Genomic DNA, 23,433 nt, shown 5'->3' with positions numbered 1-23,433 from the left:
TGTAATCCTGGTTAATAGAAAAAGTGTGTATTACTGGTTTAATTCTGGCCATTGTTAATTGCTGTAGGAAATGTTTGTAGGAACTTAAATGAAGTTAAGTCAATGCAATACACTTCCATCCAAGCTCACCCGGGGGCAGCAAATCAAAATCAAATCAAGCTTAATATCAGAGATTACATAGTTGGATCCAAATTTCCCCAAAGCTGCAGAGGCTTTTAATTCAGGCTTGTAATTACACTGCACAGGGCTCATTAACACCTCCCATGAAATTGGCCTGAACCCAAACTCCTCAAAGTGCAGATCCAAAAATGAGGTCACGGCTTATCTGACACACATGCGCTAGTTAGGCTGAACAAGTGCTGATGGATGGAGTTGGAGTTTTGCATTCGCTTCACTTCTGGTTTTGTTTTATTTTATGTTTTTCCACACTTCCCACAAGGAGGAAATCTTAGTCACTTAGAGAGAAATTCCTTACTGTGCCATGGGCCAGACAAGGGGCTGTGGATTACCCAAAAATGAATGGTCCTGTTTGAAAAACCTCACCTGGATCAATGCCGCGCTGGCCTTCTGCCAACTAACTGCCTGACTCCACATGCCTCTTACGTACCCAAATTCCTTTGGAGAGCAAACAACATTCTGCAGAAGCCTCAGCCACTAGCTCATGCTCTTAGTATGTTTTTCTTCTGAAAGTTATTCTTCATAATTCAGTATTAGATATGAAAAGCGCAAGCAGGTCTATGTTTTTTCAAGTACCCTATCATGCAATTAAAGTAAGAAAGGGACGAACCAGCACAAATACCCAACCAAAAAGCAAAATAAATAAGAAGCCTTTGATCTTGGGGACCTCTAACTGCGTCTGCTGGCAGGTCTTTCCAAAGTGGAAGTGATACAATGTGTGTTCAGTATGAAGAATAAGGGAAAGCAAAGGCATCCTCCGTAGGAGGAACAGCTGTAACGACGCAAATTCTTACAAGCAACACTTGCGACAGCAGGAGTTGCACTGAGTGACCTTCAAAACCTCTTCCAGCTACAGCTTTTTATGGTTGTAATAGGCTCAACTGCAAGAAAACATGATGGGCTGTGAGGATATGGAGTCTTGGAAAAATGTTTTGGGGAGCTCAGGTTTAGGACCCCCTGATTTCTGTTTTCAGAAATGGTCCCATGAGCTTGAAGATTTGGAGTTGAAAAGAGCAGAGACCAAAGAAGCCTGGCACAGCGCATTCCAAAATTCAGATGCCTTAGGGAGAGTGAAGCTCCAGAGCTCCCAGCATGCAGGCTCTGCTGTGAGACCTTTGCATCACAGCCAGAGCCTTCAGCCCCTCCACACTCACCATCACCTCTGGGCTGCTTGTACGCAGCAACCACCCTCCTCTGCTGCAAGACAAGGATGTCGTAGACCATGAGTAAGATCAGTTTTTCCTCAGATGCCATATCCTGCAGATATTGGCACACCATTTCCCTTCAGCCATGTCCACACCATCTAAATTTAGGATCCCTGTTTCCCTGTATAGCTGTCTTAAAGCAAGAATGTCCAGGCGGTGAGTCAGAGTACCCAAATTAGCCGCCTATTTTACACACTGTCAGCTGGTGACTTAATCTTTACTCAGTCCACCAAGCCCTGGCTCTCAACAGCTCCATTCAAGATGAGATGATAAACGATCATTTAATCTGTGGCCTGATAATTTATGGCACTTTCTACAGCTCTGAGCAGAGCACTACCTGTGCTGTGAGGCAGGGTGAGATTCCTGGAAAGCCCGCGGCTCTCCTGCAGAGCACGTTTGTAAGATAAAACGCCAGTGCCAACTGAGTAAGTTGTTAGATGTATGAGTGCAAAAAATAATAAGTCTCTCCCACTTAGGCCATTTCACTACCACTAGTGCATGTTGCTTGGACTTGTCCAGAACTGATGGGGGGGGCAACATTTTGGAATTAGGCACCAATTAAGTATTTAAGTTTTGAAGGGAGCATTTGTTCACTTAAAACTGTTTATTAAGTGTTGTTTTTTGTTGTTGTTGTTTTTTCAAACCTGCTGAAGGCACTGAAGTGACAGAAAAATTTTGAAAATTCCTCCTTTCCATGTTTTTCTGTTTTTCTGCTTCTTCCCCTTTTTGATTCTATTTTTCATTCTCATAAAAATGGATGGGAAAAAAAAATTAGAATGTAAAGGAGGAAAAAGGAAGGAAACCACCAAAACATGAAGAGTTGGGAAAAAAAACTGATTGAACAGTTAAATGAGGTCTATTGATACTCTAACTTTGAGGATGTGAGTGTGTGTTGGCATATGCAACAGTTTAAAAATAGGTATTTCTAAAGCTTACGCTTAAGAGGAATAATAAGTTTAATGCTTAAAAATGGGAATATGCAGTTTTTTAATACTTTATATGAATGTAAATTCCAGGGGCTTCAAGGAGTTCCTCAAGCTTGACAGTGGTAGAAGAGTAGAACTTCTGCCTTTGGCAAGCAGATTGTGTGCAGAATATCAGAGCCTTTATATTTAAAGGGTATTTTTTCATGTATAAACCTGACTGTGTTGTGAGACAGTGCATTGGGAGCTTTAGCAATAGACACATGAAATGTCAAAATAATTGTATCATGTAAAATGACGTAAGTTTTTTTCTTTTGATGTTGTTAATTATTCCAGTTAAAATATTGAGTTGGGGGTGGGGAGGGAGTGTTTTCCTGAATAAACACGTCTGATTCATATTGCAGTGCAGCGTGTCTTTAATCAAACACGTCTGGGTGGAAAACGCCTGAACACAGTGTCTGGGTGATACAATGGGAATCTGAGAGGCGGATCTGGCCCCTGAAAACATAACAGAAGCTGCGAGCCTGCAGTGAGTTCACAAAGGCAGAGAAACTTGCACAAAGTGAGCAGGGTCCTTCAATGCTCTGCAAATTTTTGCTTTTCTCTGCTGACAACAAAATGTCTGTATGAAGACTGACTGGCTAAAACATTTATTTGGGTGCTAATTAAAGGTTTGGAATCCAGTCCTGGAAAGCTCTCAGTACTTGTGCTGTGGCTCAGGGGAACACTGCAGGGTACACTTCCCTACAAGCAGGTGTTTAATAGCAACCAGGAGGCTCTGAAACCACACAGCCACTTAAATCCCTGAGTGTTTTTAAACAGGGAGAGACACAGTGCAAGAGTTCAGGTGCTTTTGTATGAGAAGCTTGAGCAATTTCGGACCATGGCATTACAGGAACAATTCACTACTGTGTATTTTTCTGGTGCCAATATTTGTGAAGAGTCATTTGAGCTTTTCCTTGGACTTTGATCCTTCATTGCTGTGTAATTTTTATATATATATATATATTTTTTTGAGCTCAAAATAATTTCAGTTCAACTTTAAGGTTGTAAAACTCACTAAGCACCAAGGACTTTGGTGTGCATTTTGTTTAGGTATTATGTAAAGTCACTCAAAGGATAACAGGAACTGAAGAGTCAAAGATCAAAAAAATTATTAAGCTGATTTTTTAAAACTTTAAATTAAACTATTAATGAAAATTATAACCATACATTTGCATAAAAAAAGAAATAGGCATGAATCAACCTGCAAGTTCTCTTACTGTAAATTCTGTGCAGATCAAACAAAGGCACTCACTTGTAAAAGATAAAGAAACTGGAAAACAGCTTTATAAATAATCAATACCACAAGGGACGCACCATGTACAATTCAAAAGGTGATTTTTTTTTTGTTTTATTGAGGTCTGAGATTTACCAATGGCAGGACTTCAATGAAAGAAAAATATGAATTATTAAGGCAGACTCACCAAGATGTTATTAATTGTCAAGGACAGGCTTCACTAGCAGCAACTATCAGAGACTGCCAGCTGAAGTCTGACCCCCCCCCATTGAACCCCCATTAACAGGTGAAGGATGAGATGGTGCCTGTGCCCCGGCACCATCCTGTCCCCACAGACTGCCTGCAGCTCTCACACCATGTTTTCCATTTATCATTCTTAGCATGCTATATATATATAAACGTCCCATTGCTTTTACAGATCAGCTTAAAATCTCATAGCTCACGATCATCATGGAGCATAGCAACCACGGATGAATTCTTTGGAGATTTAGGGAAAAAATAAGCCTTTTTCCTCATTTGTAGGTTATGCCATTCTGTCAGAGTGACACACTGTTATTTGGCTTTTCTTATTATGTTCCAAAAGTAGATGTGACTCAAATGTCCCTCAGTTGAGGTGTCAGAGCTGATTTTAGGGGATTTACAGTCTATCCCACATGTTCTCTCTCCTGTTGCTATCTAAGCCATCCACAAAACCAAGCGAAAGTGAGTAAATGTGGGGAGGAACCATCCTTAACTGAAGTGTAGGCAGTGGAAGCTAAAGCATGAAAGATGGAGTAGTTAAACATGAATGAAGAAAAGCCAAGTCATACAGCGCCTACTTAATTTTTGAGATCATTCAGCTATTCTGGCTTTACACACTGTGTTTCTGTAGAAATCATCTGGTTTTGCAACACAACCTGTCAAATGGACACAGTGAATGCATTGAACAACAGTAACTACAACACATAAACCAACACATAAACCATCAGACTCAAATCTGTTCTGGTTCATTAGCAAAACTTCTGGCTTGTAATAGTGAGAAAGTTTATCCTTTAATTGTTTTCAGAAGTGAATAGGCTTAATAAGTTGATTTATCCTTCAGAATTCTAAAATATTCTCAGTCTTCCAAGACCAAATGCGCATCTGTGCTTGATGGGAAACTGTATTAAATTTCCCTTTTTCTTCTTCTTTTCATTCCCTTTTTCTTTTCTTCTTTCTTTCCTTCTTTCTTCCTTCTTTCCTTCTTCCCTCCCTTGCTTCCTTCCTTTCCTTCTTGCTTCCTTTCCCTCTCTCTCTTTCTTTCTATTTCCTTCTGTCTTTCTTTCCTTTCCTTTTTTTTTTTTTTTTTCCTGAAAGAACAGGATCCAAAGAAGAAGAAGAAAATTTGTTTCTCAGTTCTGTATTAGTAGTTGCCTACAGGTGAAGTTAAAGGCAACCAGCCTTTAAAAGAAGGCCAGTTCTCTTAAAAGAAGATGAAATTGATTTTCTTCCCCTCTTTTTTTTTTTTTTTTTTTTTTATTTTCCTCAAAGTTTGCAGGGCTCAGCCCCACAAGGTAAAACAATATCCCAGAAAGTGAAAGCCATGAGTTTTCAACAAAACCACTTTTTCTCTTTATCTGGAAAGCACCAGTTTCACCGAAACAGTTATCAGCAGAAGTTGCTAAGACCAGGCTGGAATTTCTGGTCAAAACCACAGAAAGACCAAGACATGAGCACAAAATATCCAGGTGGCCTGGCTGTCCCCAGAGGCAGGATAAATAACATGCTTTTGGGGTGTCCCTGTCCTCGGCAGCAGAGGAGATACTGCCCTCCCAGCTGGGGATTACTGCTGCGACAAAAGCACTGCAGGGGCCCAGTGGAAGGGTCGGTGGTGCAGGTAGTCCTGATTTCACCCAAGGGAACCTGAATGCCTTATCCATGTACCAGAGGTCTAGAAAATAGGTTTCCATTCTCTGGTTTGCAGTACTTGCAAAACTGACAAGCAATCCTGGAGCCAAATTCAACAGTTACAGACTGTAGTTGTTGGGCTCATCTGGAAAATCCTATGCAACTCCTTGGTGAGGGCAGTTCCCATCCCCCACCCCCTGGATTTTGCAAATTACTCCCTTGGAAGAGTGCGTGGAACAGCATCAGTCACCAAGCAGCACCGGGACTACTCACCCTCACCCACATTCCTATGTATGTTCCAGCTATGCCTCACTCTCCTCCTGGCATCAGGCTCTGATTCCTCTCTTAAAAGCAAAGCCATCTATGGAAAACATGTGCCAGGACCTATTTTCTTTTTTATTTTGTTTTCCCACAGAGGAAGGTGGAAAGTGCAAGCTACTGACCAGTGCTTCCTCTTTCCTTTTCCTCGAGTGCATCTCTCTCTTGTGCCCGTTTGCTCATGCTGGCTAAGGTCTCTGCCACCTTCATCTCCAGCACTCTCGGGCAGCGTCATGCAACTGAGAGGTGCCATGTCTTGAAGACAGAGGCAGACAGAAACTTATTAGCAGAAGGGCACTGGGACACCAATGTCTGCTTCCTCTTCTTAGGAAAAAAAAATGTGGCAGGAATAGGAGAGAAAAGAAAATAGTTTTGTGAGTTGAACGCAATGTTCTTCTGACTTGCCAGACCTCAGGATGGATTTTGGCTGGGATTTTCCAAGAAGTTGAAAAATAGTTGGAGTAGAACACAGCTTGCTTAGAAACTCTCTGACATTTGACCACCAGCTCTTTTCGATCTCATATTTCTATGCATTCCCAGCTCTGTCACTGTCTCTGTATGGCTGTGCCTGCGCTGACCTCAGGGCAGAGTTTGTCTTTGCATGGTGTTGGTCGCAGTGCTGGATGCTGCTGGTACAGCACCTGTGGGGGTCAGGGTATGTCAAGTCCCACCCCTGCCACATGGAGCAAGGCTAGTGCCATCCTGGGAAGGATGCTGGGACCAGTGATGTTGCTACGGGGCCGGCAGTGAGGCTGGCCAAGTGCATCTGTTGACAGATGTGTTCATGGCCTGTATTAAGGCTTACTTTTCCTTAACATCCCTTGCCGAGTCTCATGCTGTGCCTGTTTCTGTTTCATCTCAGACCATGCTTTGACAGCACGGGACAGCAAAAGGACAGCAAGGCTGGAGTCAGGATCCTGCTGAAAACCGCATTCAGCATGCAAATGCATCATCTGCAAGCTCCAGCAAGTCAAGAGCAACCTTTGGAGGCTGTCCTCATTTTCACAGGCACTGCTTGAGGTGCATCTTTGCCCTCACTGTCCTCCAAAAGCACTTGCACAAAATGAGCAACCATTTTTGAAAACATTGGCTCATATCCCACCTCAGTCTTATGCTTTCTGATCCACAATAAAACACCTAACAATACGTTAGCTCTGCATCATGAGACGGGCGGTCCAAAATTACAGTGGTGACCCCAACAGAGAAACTTATGATGATGACAAATGTATCCATAGAAGACACGGGTTTAAAAGGTTGATTTTCCCTATGGGGTGTGCATGAACTACCCCCAGGCATGCAATCCCTGTGACAGAAGTGATGCAGGCAGATCCCACAGTACCATTAGTCAGGATCCAACTATTCTATATGAAAACACAAAATAACTACAGCAACTTGACCGCTTAGATAGACTGAAGATAGCTGGAAGATGTTTCAATCATTCATCACACATAGGACTTCAACCACAAGTAAAGAGATGTCTTCCAAGGAACAAATCATGAGGAAAAATGCTGTAAAGTTTAATTCTGCTAATGTTTACTATTGATATTAAACTGAATTTTAAATTGCAGTCCATTCCTCTGTTCAAAGTGTTGCTATTTAATCATATTTTCTATTTGCAATATATCAGGTTACTCAAAATAATTTAATCTTGACATGGTGTATCAGAAATTTGGACTCATTATAATGAGTTGGAAGGAATGGGCAAAAAAAAATAATGTTATGCAGAAAAATAATTATCTGTATAGTACAGTGGAAGGTCTTTCTCTTTCAATTAGTTTTTAGAAAATATTTAGAAAAATTACTTAAAGGTCCTAGGCAAACATAAACACTGGACAGACTCCTACCAGCTTAACCTGGAGCTGCTGAATACCCGAAATCTTGCAAACAACGTTTATGCAGTTATTCATATGTTTCACTCCAAGCATGACTCTCATTACCTTCCCTCTCTTCCTTTTTATGACTGAAAAGGAAAAGCCCTCCTCCCTTCACAGCCAGCAGCTGTCAAGCACAGCGTGCAGCCCAAGAACCGTTTTGGTTTTCACACTTTCCCCCACCACGTCCCCACCCTCCCCGGGTTGGCGCCCCTGCAGCAGAGCTGTCTACGTGCAGTGCAAAGCCACCGCAACCCGAGCTGCAATCAGATCTGGAACAGCAAATCCCGTAGCCGACTCTTGGCTGCGACACGAGCTCAGTACCTCATTTGTTTATGGCAAGTCGTTAATGAAGTCACACAGTTTGATTTTCATTGCAGTCAGGCCTGGACATCCCATAGCCATGGTGAGGAGGGGAAAATCCCTAGGGCTGTTCCTTTCCCCGGTGAGCCAGATACTACCACCCAGAGAATTTCTTTGGGAATGCCGGTATTTTTCCTGTCACTCCTGTGACTTTCTTCATCAGGAAAGGAAGGGCTTTTGGCAGCCTGACCCTCTTGTTTGTCAGCAGATACAAATGGAGCCACAAGATAAAATGGCAAATATGTATTACTAATGCAAGGCTCTAAAAGATACCCAGTAATTTTCCAAATAAACAAATAAATTAAAAAAAAAAAAAATCAAAGCAAACCAACAAACAAAAAAATAACAGGCTCTGATTCATGCAGCAAATCGTTTGGGTGAGTAACAGGAGGAAATCACTGAAGGCAGACCAATGGGAGGTGATTTTACACACTCTTTTTTCAGGCATTGGGGCAGCCTGGTCCGAATTCAACAGCCAGCCTTTGGTGACAACTTGCACACCATGCAGGAGAGGATCCACGAGGTCAGCTCAAAACCTCTGATCACCTCCATGATGGAAAGAGGGGTATGCACAAGTCCTGCACAAGTGGAAGATGTGATTCAAATGCAAGCAGTGAAAAGTCCCCGAGTCTCCGAGACAGTGACACTTGAGGCTCCCAGGTGCCACTGCTAAAAGCGAAAAGTGATGGGAGAATGAGAGTATTTTATGAGACATGAGCCAGCAACTGCTGTTCAGTCTGCTAAGAGGATTGTTATATGCCTTGTCTCTTTTCAGGCCTCTGTGACAGAGGAGGCAACGATACCATCCTTACCGCTTTTTTCCATAACTGAGCAAGGAGCTCCATTACAAAGGAAGGGGCATGAGGAGCATGAGGAGGAAGATCACAAGCCTAGAAACCAGAGCAGTTTGCCTTGCATTTCCATGCTCCCCTTATATGCCTGGCTTCTTGCTCAGAAGCGAACAAAACAACCTACGTAATTTCCTAATAGCACGATGACATCCTTGCAGTGCAGATCTTGAACGTTCCTATTTTACATGTGTTTAGACACGCCTTTGAGATACAGCACCTACCTCCTGCTGCTTTCCACCACAACCCCGATGCCATGAAAGAGCTTCCCCCTTTTTCAAAGGGCTTGAAATATTAATTTTAAGAGTTTTCACATTAATCAAAGGTCCAGACAAGTAGCCAACAACCCACTTGACATCGTTTTATGTTAATATTTTCATCAAGATCAGCACAAGACCTCAAGGTCCTATTGTACCTCCCATCGTAGTTTCTCTCATTTGCACCTAAATCTGCACGGTGCACAGCAGGGAGCCCTGCACATGCTTTCCTCTGCTCTTGGCTTCATTCTGCAACACGCAGAGGTCAATTCTTTGGCACATTTGACTGGGCACATTGCAAAATAAATAGCATCCTGACAGGGATCTGAGTGACTCCAGGACTTGGGCCAATCCCATTTCGACAGGGAGGGACAGCTCTGCTTCTGGGATATACACTTGAAGAAAAGAAAGACTGAACAAAGAAACTACGTGGGACAGCCCTTGGGTCCAGATCCATCCTAAGCCGTGAGACATTTCACAGTTAACCCACCAAAAGGACAGGGTGCAGAGGGTGGCAGTAAAGGTGTGTTTCACCTCTGGAGACATGGCTTTGCTTCCTAGTTCCCCCGCTGAGCTGTCAGAAAGGGTAAGCCTTTTCCACACTTGCTTTCCCACTGAGGGGACCTTGATCTGTGGACAACCACACATCTGGAAGTGCCATGGGAAGGACAGAGCTTCCCCTGTCCCAGCGACACCCACCGTCCTCCTGCAGCTCCACAGTGCTGCTGGTGACAACCCATTCCCACATCTTCCCTGGGATCCTTCCAGGTCCTTGCTCTTGTGCATCTGAGCTGCTGCCAACCACATCTGGTGCCTGGGCTCTTGTGGAAGTCAAGTCCAATTGCCACCACGCAGCCTGCTTTGCCTCCCTGGAGCTGCACCACCCTGGGGAAGCAAATGATGACTTGCCCCAAAGAGATCAAAAAGAAGCTGAGGTCCCCACTGTGCCCTTGGCAGCTCTGCTCAGCACACCCTGCCAAAGGCACAGAAACTTCACTCGCTTCATTCTTATCCTTGTGCTGTCTTAGTGGCATGTGGCCATCTCTTCTCTTACACTGAGCAGTTATCACTGCAGTTGTGTCTTAAGGACACACAGAAGTCTCCCCAGACTTTCTGAGATAAAGCAAGTTATCTCATATATAAACTTGTATGCAGCGATAACCAAACCTGTCCCAAAGCAATAGACAGAACTGTGTGTTGAAAAAAACATTGTTTTGCTGGTTGTATCTTACAGATATGTTAAGCAAAGCTGAAGCTAGCTCAGGAAGTAGCAGGAATTTAGCTACAGAACTTGGTTTTCACTTTTTACAATATCTGAGACATAAGCACCTTGATGCATTCCTCTCTTTAACTGATGAGTTAAAGAATCATATTTATACTGCCTGGAAAGGATCTTCGGGTTCTCTAGCCCAACCTCCTGCCCAAAGGCAGACCACGGCCAGCACTAGCTCAGATTGGCCATGGCTTTCTTTAGCCAAGCCTTGACAGCTTCCTGGGGAAGGAATTTGGGCACCTCTCCGATGGCCTGCTCCTCTGCTCTATTACTGTCCAAGTGAAAAAGCTCCTCTTACTGTCCATCATCAGGTTCCTAATATGCCCTTCATGGCTGTGAATAGCTCTTTGATATATTATCTGCCCATTACCAAGGCTCTTCATCTCCCCTTTGTCAGACTAAACCAGCCCTGCTCCCTCAACATCTCCTAGTAGGTCATGGTGCCCAGGACCCAGAGCATCCCTGTAGTCCCCATGATGTTCTATCTGGTTCTCTGCATCCCTCCTGAGCCAAAACTGGACACCGTATTTCAGATCTGGCCTCATCCTCACCAAACAGAGTGGTGGGTCTAACAATGCCTCTTGGTCTGCTGGCCGCACTCCTCCAGACTTTCATCATGATGTAAAGAAACTATCTTTCTTTGCCACCCACACCTACAATCCTACACCTCAGTTTGGTGTAGTGAGGCCTGATTCAGAACTTCATCAAAAACAGTGGAACACCCTCCACTTATTTCACTGGATCAGACATTCGTATTTTATTGGCTTTGCCACAAATCGGATGATGCCGCCAGATGCCCACAGAGCACAAATTTGAATTTTCCTTCCTAGGATACTCGGGCTTCCCCCTCCCTCGTTCAAATAAGCAGCGTCACCCAGCCGGGATTGCAGAGAACATTACGTCTCGCTGCATCCCTTTCAAGCCCAGGTACTTGGAAAGTATTTTTTAAATCCCTTTTTTCCCTTGGCAGCGTCAAAGCTCCCTGCGGCTGCAACACCCACATCATTCCTTGGCACCTCATTCGCCAGGGCAATGCAGAGCAGGTTCTCTGCATGGAAGCAGCCTTCTCAGCAGCTTCCGGATGCAGTGGTGGGGAGGAAACATCTCTCAGAGTGGGTGTCGAGGAGAGCTATGGGACTTTCATCCCATGTGGTCACAAGCACAGGTTCCCAGATTTTCTTTTTTTTTTTTTTCCTAGACGCATCTTTACAGAAACCATATACAGTGATGGAAGTGGGAAAGAACTGGACATGTGAACAATAATGCAAGAAAATGATACTTTGCCATATTTCTGGAACTTCCCTCTCCTGCCCAGCAGAAAGAATGGGATTTTTTTCTGCCGTAGCTCAAGACCTTTATGAAATAAAGAGAGCTGTCCCTCCCTTCCTAGGCTCCACTCAACTAACAGGATTAGAAAAAAAAGAAAAGAACATATATTGACTTCTTTCTTAAACATCTTCTGACTTAATCAGTTCTATAGGGGCCAGGTGGAGTCCTAGAGCCCTGGGTTCATCAGCATTTTTCCCCAGAGCATCTCTCTCAGGAAACATGCAGTGAGTGGCTGTCTTGAGGTATCCCCCCACTAAAGGTCAAAAATCACTGCAGGGACATTTCTGAGGCACTAAAACTTCTGATTCAGCTCAGACATACCCAACCCCCTGGTCGGTGCTGAACGGGGAGGGGGAATTATTGACACCTTGTGGTACCTGTAAGAGAGGCTGGTGAAGACTGAAAGCACCATACAGACGTTGAAGCTGGCAGCCTCAATGCTGGGCTGACCAGACAGGGCTTGCTTCGATACAAGATCACAACCAAGAGGTCTCAGTGCTCAGAGCAGCACAGGATGCCAGTTGTGAAAGCAGAGAGGCAACTGCAAGCAGAAAAAATAGTCTTTCTCTTATATTTCTTAGGAGAAGTCCTGTTGAGGACCACTGTGCAAAGACCAACACCCACTGGCACAAGCAGACGCACCGAGGTGGCGAGTTGTGCAGCTCTCAACCTGGGATCAGGAGGTTGTCCCCAGTCTTGCTTGCTATGAGTACATAGCAGATCTGATTGAAACGGTATGAGGGGAAGTATCAAAAGTCGAAGCCATCCAGCTCTGCAAAAAATGACATTTGGAGAATCCCTAAGCCTGGTCCCAGACCCAAGCCTTTGCATTTCTGCATTTAGTCATTCGTAGCCTAGACTTTTCTGGCAGAGATGATGGATGGCCAGGTGAGAGGTGGTGAACGATCAGAAGCCGGCCTTGCCTTGGGGTCTGGTCTCTTTTGTAGCCTCAGAGAATATTTGGAAGAGCTCAAACTGGCAAATGTAAGCTAGAACCCATAGAAAAACTATCAGAGGAAAGTAGACAGACGGGTACATTGAGACCGTCTTGCGAACGTCTGTTGATTGCACCACAGTCATAACAAATTTAACATGAAATAGCTTAAAATTCTGTTTCTATTTTTAGCACAGTCCTTTTTCTAAGCTCAAAAACAAAGCTACTGCACAGGAAAATAATGCAACAGCTGTTTTTGGCCAGTGACCTCAAGACATGGTAAACAACTGGAAATGCGCTTGTGCAGTGCAGCTTGTATTACCATAAATACTCGCTTTCTCATGGTCACTGTCGCATACTATGACAGTCATAGGTTTTGTTTTGTTACTGCAAGAATACTTGGAATTTCCTTTCTGTGGGCAACGCTCAGACTTCTGAGTTTGTTTTCGTCTAGTACAAAATAAAAAAGAATGTAAACTTTTTCCTGAACAGAATTTCATAATTTGTGTAAGGTTGAATTTCATAAGAGTTGAGATGCTTCTTTGCAATTTTGACCAAGCCAAGGCGGGGGGGGGGGGGGGGGGAAGTGTTGTCCAAGTAAATCAAAACAGGACAACCAAGCATCATTATAGTTAAACCTATGAATGACTATTCTTGACAAAAATAGTGCCATTCCTCCAAGAGTTTTCAGTTCATTCAAGCAAAATCTTCTTCCAGAGGAAAAACATTTCTATCAGAATTATTCTGGTCATATGTAACGTGGCACAAATTGACGGGCCAAGGGATGGATGTGCCCTGGGGCTGATGGCTTGGATCGCATACTTTCTGAACCCTGTAACACCAGGCTATCTCTGGTGCTCATATTCTCTGCCATACCATGATTTTGACTCAGGTTCCAGATGAGCTCATCATTGCAGCATATGGCAAATGCAGCAAGTGACCAGCCTGGGGCTGGCAGACCTCTGTATTAATTCCAGTGAAGGGGTTTCCCATCAGACCAAGAGAAGAGTCCCATGAGCTAACTGGTCTTAAATTACAACAAATTTCCCTTAGAGTTGCCAGCCCAAGTTTCCTTTCAGCTGCTACCACCTCTCTGTCCTGGACAGTCCTTCCTCCTTTTCATACAGATGCATTTTGGTATTTTTGTGTTAAACTGCACCAACTGTGGTGCAACCCATTGGTGCTGCATGCATTGCATGCACAGCATGAAACAACCCCTGTTCAAACTGTCTTGCAATGGAGCTGAGAGGCAATACGTGATTTTTATTATTTTGAATACGTGATTATTATTATTTTTGAAGTTGACCATTGTGGCAAAGGCCATTGTGTAGCAGTCAGGTTTTTAAAACACTTCAACACCTATTTCACTGACAGGCATCAAGAATGATTTCCAAAAGCAACTAAATATATTACATGAGAACCATTCCAGATGAGTGTTACTGCATTTGCACCAAGGATCAGCCTCACGTTACCACACCTGGTTTCCCAAATGAATAAAAGAACAGTACAGAAAAGTGAGCCCTCTAAGAACGATGTGTAAGTTCCCCTCTCCACAGTCAGCGTGGCAGATGGCATGCGCTTTGTGTTATAGGATCTGGGGAGACATAGAAAGCATACTACGTATATAAAACATACTTCCATACTACAGCTGCACCCCTAAACAGGTTAATCTTGACAACACTGTTATTGCAGGTGAAAACATTATTAGCATGTAAATAATGCCTGTTGCTGAAGACAACTCTTTACATAATAGTAATAATTTATTATGGAAATCCCCAGGCGCTTTACAATTAAGAAGCCCAGTGTCATAGCCTGTATTTTCCAGGTGTAAATTCAAAGCCCAGACAAGCAAAGCAACTAGCCAGTGCAGAATGAATGTTTTTAAACTGCAGGTCAGCACTCTGTCCTTCTCCTCCTCTTGAAGGCATTTTATGCAATAACTGTAGCTTTCAAATAAGTTTGCAGCCATCTTTTAACCACATACTTCATCTGTGTTTATGCCTCATGCTGTTTACATTCTCCGTACCTCTAGTAGTCCTCACTCAGTTTTCCTAGAAGACCTTAATTGAACATGCTGCTACATAGATGCTAGAGGAAAGTACAAGATAGCACCTTATGGTGTTCTTTCAGGTATTATTTTCCATGGGAGCTCAATAGAAAACCTCTTTGAGAATGCTCAGCTGCTTTGAAACACACAGAGTTGACTAGCCTTCTCTGAAAGTGATTTCCAAAAGATGATGGTCCCCCAAAGGACCATGTCTCCCCACAGAGGTGATTTGTGCACCTTGGCTGCACAAGACATTGTTGGGTTGACAATGGAGCCACCCTTGTCCCTTGCTGCAGAGCTGTCCCCTGGCACCTCAGCACAAGGTGGATCATGGCACATCTTTAAGTGCTGTAGGTGCCAGGGACTGTGCAAGAAGTGGCGGTGATTTCCAAGGCCAAGACGACTTCCCTGCCACCAGAACAGTCATGAGAATGAGAGCTATTAGCCCTGTTTATATTATCTGGCTGCTGTGAGCAGTCAAGCACAGTCAAACCCATGAATGAGGAAAGAACTGAACAGCTTGATACCTGCAAGAAGCCCTCTGCACTGTGGTGTTAAACACAATTTGTGAAAAAAAAAAAAATAGAGAGAGAGGAAAATGAAAGAAAGAACAAGACAGCCCTAGGTGAAATAAAAGCCTTTATTGACTTACTAGCTTTTTTATCTACCAAATGTCTGTAACTTCCATTAAAGACAATAGTTGGTCATTCTTCATATTAATACCTTTTGACCCAAATGCCCTTTCATGACTTGTTCTAAGAACTAGTCCTAGACAATTCCTCAAGGGAGATTTTTCCTTGATTTCCAAAGGCTTTAGGTAGCTCCTGCAAAATCCAAAGGGCTCAGTGATGAAATATGACACTGGGAGTTTGGGGCTAAGGTCCAAATTATAGAGGAAGAACATTCAGTGGTATAAAAAAATCGTTATTGGAATGACCCAGAGGGCAAGGAAGGGGGATGGAACAGGGAAGGGAGCAATTTGGGAAGACAAGAGAAACAGTGTGACTCAAGAAAATGGTGGACAGGTCCATTGGAAAACAAAAAGAGGAATCTGCTAGCCTGGGCAGCTCAGTGGGAACTGCTTCGTGATCTGGGTCCATTTCTTTCTTCCCGTGTATCTGGGAAGGCTGCTCTACTAAAGGCTCAGTGGAGCAGGAAAAAGGAAGTGCAAGGGATATTTCACTCGGCATGTACTCAAAATGAACGCATGTTGACTATTTCTGTCAAGACTGTTTTGCTGAAAAGCTGTAGGAGTCACTACAATGACCCTCCTGTGGATTTCTACAGCTTCATTACTTTAAGGTCACTGGCTTTTCTCAGCATACAAGATGATTTGGTATGTTTTTCCCAACTTGCTATACTTCACAGTTTTAGATTACAGGAAATGTTTCTGGGAATGACGTGGCAACTTACATAGTGTTTGTACAAATGGAAAAGCTTTATTAGCCATTATGGAGATCTGCTATAGCTTTCCAAAATAATTCACCAGCCAGCAACAAAAGAAGAGATTTTCTTCAATAATAACTGCAAATAAATGGACATTAGTCCTTCAGCTATGGATGATGCCATGCAACCTATACATGACATAGAGAGATTAGAACGTTGGCTATTTTTATTTTGCAGATTTTGGAGAGCAGTGGGGCACAGAGGGAAGCTGTGTTCACCTTACTTGTTCCACATGTGTATAGCATGAGGGAGGGAGAGACTGTGATTTGTGCCAGTTCTCTTATTCCAGGTTGTTTAATAAGTCCTAAACATCAAATTCTCTGTAAGTACTTCAGATTGAACCCCTAAACTTGATTTGCTCAAATTCTCCAGATATTTCTGAAATTCCTGGTTCACATTTTTCAGCTTGGTAGTAGAGAGATGTAAGGGCAGGAAAAAAAAAATAAATAAGGAGATGAGACTGAAATCCTTCTGCCTACAACTTGTTTAATTTACCACGGCCCATTCACAGTCCATCTGCACTTCTCCACAACCTGCCCTGCATCTGGCCCCTTCCCAGTCCTAAAGCTGGGCTCACCACATAGCTGACAAGGAAATAGATGTCCTTGGGAAGGCACTTCTGTGCCTGCAGAGCAGGATGCACTTGGGCCCAGGGTGCCTTCTGGATGGACACATCACTGTTGGCTGATACAGCCAGAACACTTTAATCTATCTGTATGTATGTTACATGACATTTATATGCCGCAAGATTAAATTGGATGAGGAACACAGAATACTTCTGACATGCTTCTTCCCTTGCACTGCAGGATATCATTTTGTCTAACAGAATTTTTACTTCCTGCAGTGTTCTCACCCTCCCTACAGTCTCACCACACTTTTATTTTTAGATTACCACGGCCAGAACTTTGCAGATCAAAGAAAAAACAGAAGTTATTTGCCTTTAACAACTGAATGGGGGCAGGTATCAGGGAGCATCTTTTCTGAGAGGCCTGCATGCTACCCATGTCGTAGCTTAGGCATATCAAGACATTTTTTCTCCAATTATAAGACTCAAAACTCACAAAGTGTTCAGATCACCAATGCCAGTGTGTTAATTTGTTTGGTTCAAATCCCAACAAATTGGGTAATTAAGCTTTCTAAAAGCTGATCATTTGCGAAGCATTATGGTATGACAACTATATGTAAGTAACAATGACTTTAGACTAAAGTATAAAGGCAAGCTGATGTTTAACCTGGGAAATGAGTTGCACTTAAAGATATGAATTATATAATTTGGTACAATTTTGTGATAACGCACAGACTATGTTATTTGTTTGAGCAGCTGTTTCTAAGAATTTTTCCTGCATAATACTTTTAATATCCACTACCGTCCTTTTGTTTTGCTGCGCCAGAGAGGTCACAAGTGTGACAAAATAACAAGCTGTTAGCATATTTTGATTTTTCAGATAATTCCTTGATCCCAGCTATTAAAAATTGAACTTTTGCAGCTCAGTATCTGCACAGGTTAACCAATAACTTCCTATAGCAACTTCAGCTGAGAGTTCAGCTCCGCAAAAGTAATGCACTTTAATTAGACCCTATCAGCTTCATCAGATAGTCAAAAAGTCAGAGTTTTGGTTGTGGTATAGTCACATCCTGTGTCAAGAGATAGTGATCCTTCCAAGAGCCACTGCTATACACCAGCAACCCTATTATTTCAACCACCGGAAATCTCAGCTCCAATGCTCCACACAGATAATTTCTGCTCTTTCCCAGAGGTTACTGACTCAGTGAGTTGGCCCACACAGCAGGACTGGGAGATGAGGGCTGTTGCACCATTTGTCCAGGCTCATGGACATACTGGAGCACACGATGGCTTTCTCCCCATTTGCATGCCCACACTCGCACATCCCCGAGCAGCCAGAGGATGCTGTGGTCCCAGCTCTTGCTCTGGCCTGCAGGAGGGGCACGGACTGAGAGCACACCCACAGACTGGGACTGGGCAAATAGCAGAGGGCTCCGCATCCCATAGGTGAGATTCTGCCAAGAGATCCCAGGAAAACAGATAAGGGATACCGACCTGCCACAAGTTTCAGGAATTGACTCATTAACTTCCGTGGCCCTTGAGAAAGGCTCAATTAAGAAGAAGCAAACTTCTGACCTCAGAAAGCAACCAGAAACGTTAGCCTCAGAGACTCCTACCAGGAGCCTTCATCTGAACCTGGGCTGTTCCAACAAGTCTCCCTCCTCACCCACTCAATAGGTAATTTAACCTAGGAAGCTGACAGTGCAATACTACCTTGCAGTGAATTGCCTAATAACCACACCCCAGCAGCTTTTGCTTCTGCTGAGATGAATCTTCCCTCCTCTTATACTCTTCTACTGTCCCAAACAGGTAGGCTTCAGAGGTGCAGCTTCATCCTAATTACACCACTACTTTTACCAAAACTGGCTCAGTATTGGAGCACACTTTATCTGGTTGCATTCAAGCCTTCTCTAACCTGATTTCTTGGACATAGTAGATTCATTTTCACACCTCAGGTCCACTCAACCAAGATCCTAGTGGCTAAGCAATTACCAACCTGCACCAAGTCCTTCTGCACAGGTTAACTGTGAGATTCAGCCATCAAGCCTTCCACAAATCAAGTCTTCCCTGACTGCTCTCTGTGCTCCTTCTGCCACATCTATCCACAACGCCAGATATGTCTATGGTTCAAGTCTGTCCACCAGAAGCACTTCCTTTGTCTGCTCTGCTCATGACAGAACTTCACTTCCTATGTCAGTTCCTACCTACACCAGGTTCATACCCCCTCGACAGAGTGACCTGGGCGGTTCTCTTTATTGGTTCCGTTGTACTGTAACTCAGTTTGTTGGTCTGTAGTTGGCTCTGGTGCAGATAGCTATTTTCTCCCTGGTCAGCATTTGGGCAGTGAGCCCTCTGCACACACCAAGAGGTCGCAGCAGGAGATTGTCTCAGCTTACTAGTGAGCCAGTGTAAGCTGCAGGTGTACTTTTGCCACTGGATATACTCCCACAACGAATCTTAAGGGGGCACCAATTCCCAGTTCCCTGACCAATTTCAATGAAATTAGAAATCTGAAATCAAAATCTCAAGTCAAATTATGAATCTCGAAGCAAAAAACTCAAAGCACTTGCATTGGAAGAAATGCATGCAAACGCATAGCTCTCCTGATAGGAGACTTTCCTCCACACAAAAGTCAGCTCAGAAAACAAGGTAATTCCCTGGCTTCATTCCAGTTCAAATGGTGCATCTCAGGAATGCACCACTTTGTCTTTGGGGAAGCTGCAGTTTGTTTCACTTTTATGAACATTAGTCCAAGTTTAACAGGTCTAACCTGTCAAAGAAAAGCAGACCTCAGTAATGGTTCATATGATATCTGCATTATTGGGTGCTGAGAGGTCCAGAAAGTTAATATTGACAGAACACAGTGAGAGAAGCCATGTAAACACTCAAGGTAAATGATGCATAGAGCTAATCTGATTGTTTTGTTAATTCTGTAAAACCAACATAGTTTTGCTCTTCTATTCAGATTTTCCGGATGCTTATTTCAGCTCTGAAACACGACTCTGTTCATCACTAAATATAGCAAAGCTTTAGTGAACGAGGCTTGAGTCAGGCCCTCTTCATTCACATTTGTGTCACTTCTGCATTGGAAGGCATGACAGCATATTTTGTACAACACAAAAATAGTGTCTTCTATCTCTTTGTAATTCCCTTTCTTCTCTCCCACTCATCCTCGTATAAGGTAATTGATTTCCTGGCTCACCATACATATTTGTCCACCAACAGCAGCAGCTCCTGAGTCCTGAAGTCCACAGCGTCTCTTGCTTTGATTTTCTGATTTTTGATTTTTTTTTTCTTGCATTTCAGGCTGAAACACCCATATGAATCACAAAGATCTTTACTGTATATAATTCAACAGAGCCACTTATGCATTGCCATTTCCAGGGATGAAAAACAAGGTCAACCTTTTATGGATAGATGGAAAACATGTTAATGCTATCTGACAAGTTGTCTCATATCACCAGGCCATACAGGTGTACGATATATGTATATACATATGGAAAATATATACATCTATTGAGAGTTTTGCAACAAAGAAACATCATCCTCAGTACGTATCTATATCTTCCAAGCATATATCTACAAACACATCCAAAGGCTGACACTAAGAGCTCACTGTCCTCCCCTCAGCAAGATCTGAGCATCTTCTGTGCCTCTGGCAACAGTATTTATTAATCCCTCTTGAACAAAAAGCTTCGAAACAGAAGGATATTCACCATGCTTTCTTATACATCTAACAGTCTGCTGTCTCTCATCTCTACAAAGCAATATTTGGGCTGCAGTACCATGAAATATTTGCTTTCATTAACCAATAAGCATATTTTTTACTGGAGGAAAATCAATAAGCAGCAATTACCCCATTGCAAGGTAAATTGTATGAGCTCAAGCCTGACCAATATTAGTACCTGCATCTTTTTTTCTGTCATAACAAAAATCTACAATTGCTTGTTTCTACTTCTAATTCAACAAAAAGACACTTGTAGCAAGTTCATAATTTCTTTGTCATTAGAAGTAAACCCCTTCTGTTTTAATGAGACTGTGCAGTCTCACACAGGACCTCAAAGAGAGAAGAGATGAAATGTTAAGATCAAATTGAAAAAAAATGCTGCATACAGTCTCCCTGCCCTTTTCAGCCTACTTCAGGTCTGAAACGTGTATTTCCGTCACACATTCAGAAATGTAAAACTGATCTCAGGGAACTTTCCCATCCTATTTCCACCCTGGAAACCCAAACTTTCTCACAATACATCATGGTTCAAACATTAGCTCCTGAGGAACAGACATGTGAACCAAGCTGACTCTCCAGCCTTTATTAAAGTGCACTTATTTCTTAATCTCAAGTACCTGCATTTCCTTTGAGACAGGGGAAGAGTTTTGTGTGGGCAAGAGGTTCTTTAGAATTGCAGCCAACAGAAAGGGTGTGTCGGCGGGAGGAGAGGAGCGATACAAGCGAGGATTCTCCCACGCCGAGCACACAAGACGACTGCCAGCAATCCCTTTGGGGATACTCTTCCGCAACCCACCTGGGGAAACTGTAGAGGTATTACACAAATGACCAAGTTTCTGGAAAAGACAAACAAGTGGGCTGAAAGGCTCAGCTCAGGAAATGTCTAATTTTACTAATACAAAAGAAGGAAGCAGCCTGAGCGTAGGCCTCTTTTGATGTGGGTGCCCGTCATCTGCTGGTCATGAAGATGTACCCATACCAGTCTGCAGCTATAGCCTCGAGACCTGGTCCAGTGACTCCATCTATTTCCTTCCCTTGAAGCAGTGATAAGTCACCAGTATCAGGAAGTCACCCTGGAGATGTTTCCAGATGTGTCCCAGTGCTGCCCGCAGCTGGAGATCCTCCACCAGAGCATCTCCGCAGGAACATGTCAAATATCTCTGTCCCTGATGCAGACGTAGATGTACAGGGCAAGCATTTAAAATACCTAAGCAAAACATTTCCCCAGCTTCCAGCAACTGGAGGTCCATAGTCTTCCTGAGACAGACACGAATTCTGAATATTTGCCACCCACAGAGAACTTCCCTTCTGTAAACATATCTAATAAGCCCTTGAACCCAAGTCAACTTTCAGCATCCATGTTATCCTCCAAAAAGGAGGTCTACAGCTTAAATATGGAGGGGGATAAAATATATATATTATTTTTTCTTTTTCTTTTTGGACATATCTCCTGCTGGATTTTCATTACGTTCTGGCAAACCCATCCCATCTTTAATTTAAGTGGTTTGGGTTGTGGTGGACATAAAGACCTGGCAGTGAAGGCTAGTAAAGTACATATGCAACTTCCTGAGATGTTCACAGACCACAGTGTGAACCAAACTGTAGATGTCCTCACCAGCAATATCTAAATATTCTAAATATCTGAAATTCTGGTCTGCTGAAGATTGAACATCCTGCCAAAACCAGGGAGGCAATGACCTCACTGAGGTTTCTTCTCATGCACTTATTACATCCTCTCCACCCAACCAAGTGCTTTTCTCTGTATCACGATGCTCATTAATAACTTTCATATGGTGACAGACCACAGGTCTATGCATCACAAAGCTCAATGATGGCTGAGCTGGGCCAAATGCAAGTCCTACCTCCAAGTTGCGTGCTGAGGAGTCAAAGTTCCAGCGCATGTCTAACATGTGGCTATGAGTTAAGCGTCTCTTCTGCTCACGCATAGTCCAGGACCATTGGGGAAGAACTCTGAAATAAGGGTGAGTGAAGGTTTCTGACCCTGTGCTTGTTTATTTACCTGCTAGGGTAGTGAAGGGAAATGGGCCATAAAGTCTCCAGCAAAGCAAGCCTTAAAGCTAATAAACACATGAAGAGCAAAATATTTGATAAAATAGTGCGGCAGGAGGTGCGTAAATAGGAATGAAAATACCACACAGCTCATTTCAAGAGAAAAACAGGGTCATATCAGCACCGGGAAATTGTCAGCACATAGAGAAACATTAACTACTCTCAGATACAAAAGCTAAAGTTTGCTGTGCTACTGGCATGCACAGAAAGATGTAGAAATGCTAAGGTTAATCCACACTGACTTCTGTTTCCTGCCTCTGCCTTTGGCCCAAGCCTGATGCCTGAGATGAGGTTTTACAATCATACTGGCTTATGCAAAGTGATACAACAATGCTCTGATACAAGCAGAGCAATCTTCCTTTCTATCCCAAGGAATGTTCTGTTTCCCAAAGCATAGTGAGTCTGCATTCAATCATCTCGGTACTCAGTCAGCGAGGGGGCTATATCTTTTGCCAAGCTATTCTCTCTGTGGCTCCACAGACACCTCTCTTCGCTGAGCCAAGTCTGATGTCAGAACCTTTTCCTTTCTAAAATGGCTTTTCAGCACTGGAGAAATACAGAAACCAGAAATACAGTGAAAAAAATGGATCTGACACAAACCTTGTGCCACAAACTTTCTCAGAGCATATCTGGAAGACACCTCCTGAAATTCCTGACTCGTTGTGCAAAACAACTCTTTCTCACTGAGCTTCATCTGAAAGCATCTGCTTTTTGCTTCCTAATTTTTCTTGCCTGTGAATACATCCCTGCATGCTTTGGTGATGCCTCTGCAGCACAGGGTAGCAGGAGCAAGGGCAGCGGTGGCAATGGCACCCTGGCTCTGCTGAGCTCTTGCTCCGTGTGCCTGGCTGGCACACAGCCCTGCTGCTTGGCATGACAGCAGCATCCCACATTTCAGGCACACCTGGGACTAATTTGGCAGATGTCATCTATGG

General features: G+C 43.3%; 1 long non-coding RNA gene across 3 annotated transcripts in view; it reads right to left on the bottom strand.

Moving 5' to 3' along the window:
• The window catches only part of LOC137842657 (uncharacterized), an 80,755-nt gene that overhangs the window by 24,654 nt on the left and 32,668 nt on the right, over window positions 1-23,433 (bottom strand). The window lies entirely within an intron of this gene.

This window comes from Anas acuta, chromosome 20 (assembly GCF_963932015.1).
Source record: "Anas acuta chromosome 20, bAnaAcu1.1, whole genome shotgun sequence".
In the NCBI taxonomy this organism is placed as follows: domain Eukaryota; kingdom Metazoa; phylum Chordata; class Aves; order Anseriformes; family Anatidae; genus Anas; species Anas acuta.
The sequence above is the reverse complement of the archived record's forward strand: the minus strand, read 5'-3'. Positions and strand labels throughout refer to the sequence as shown.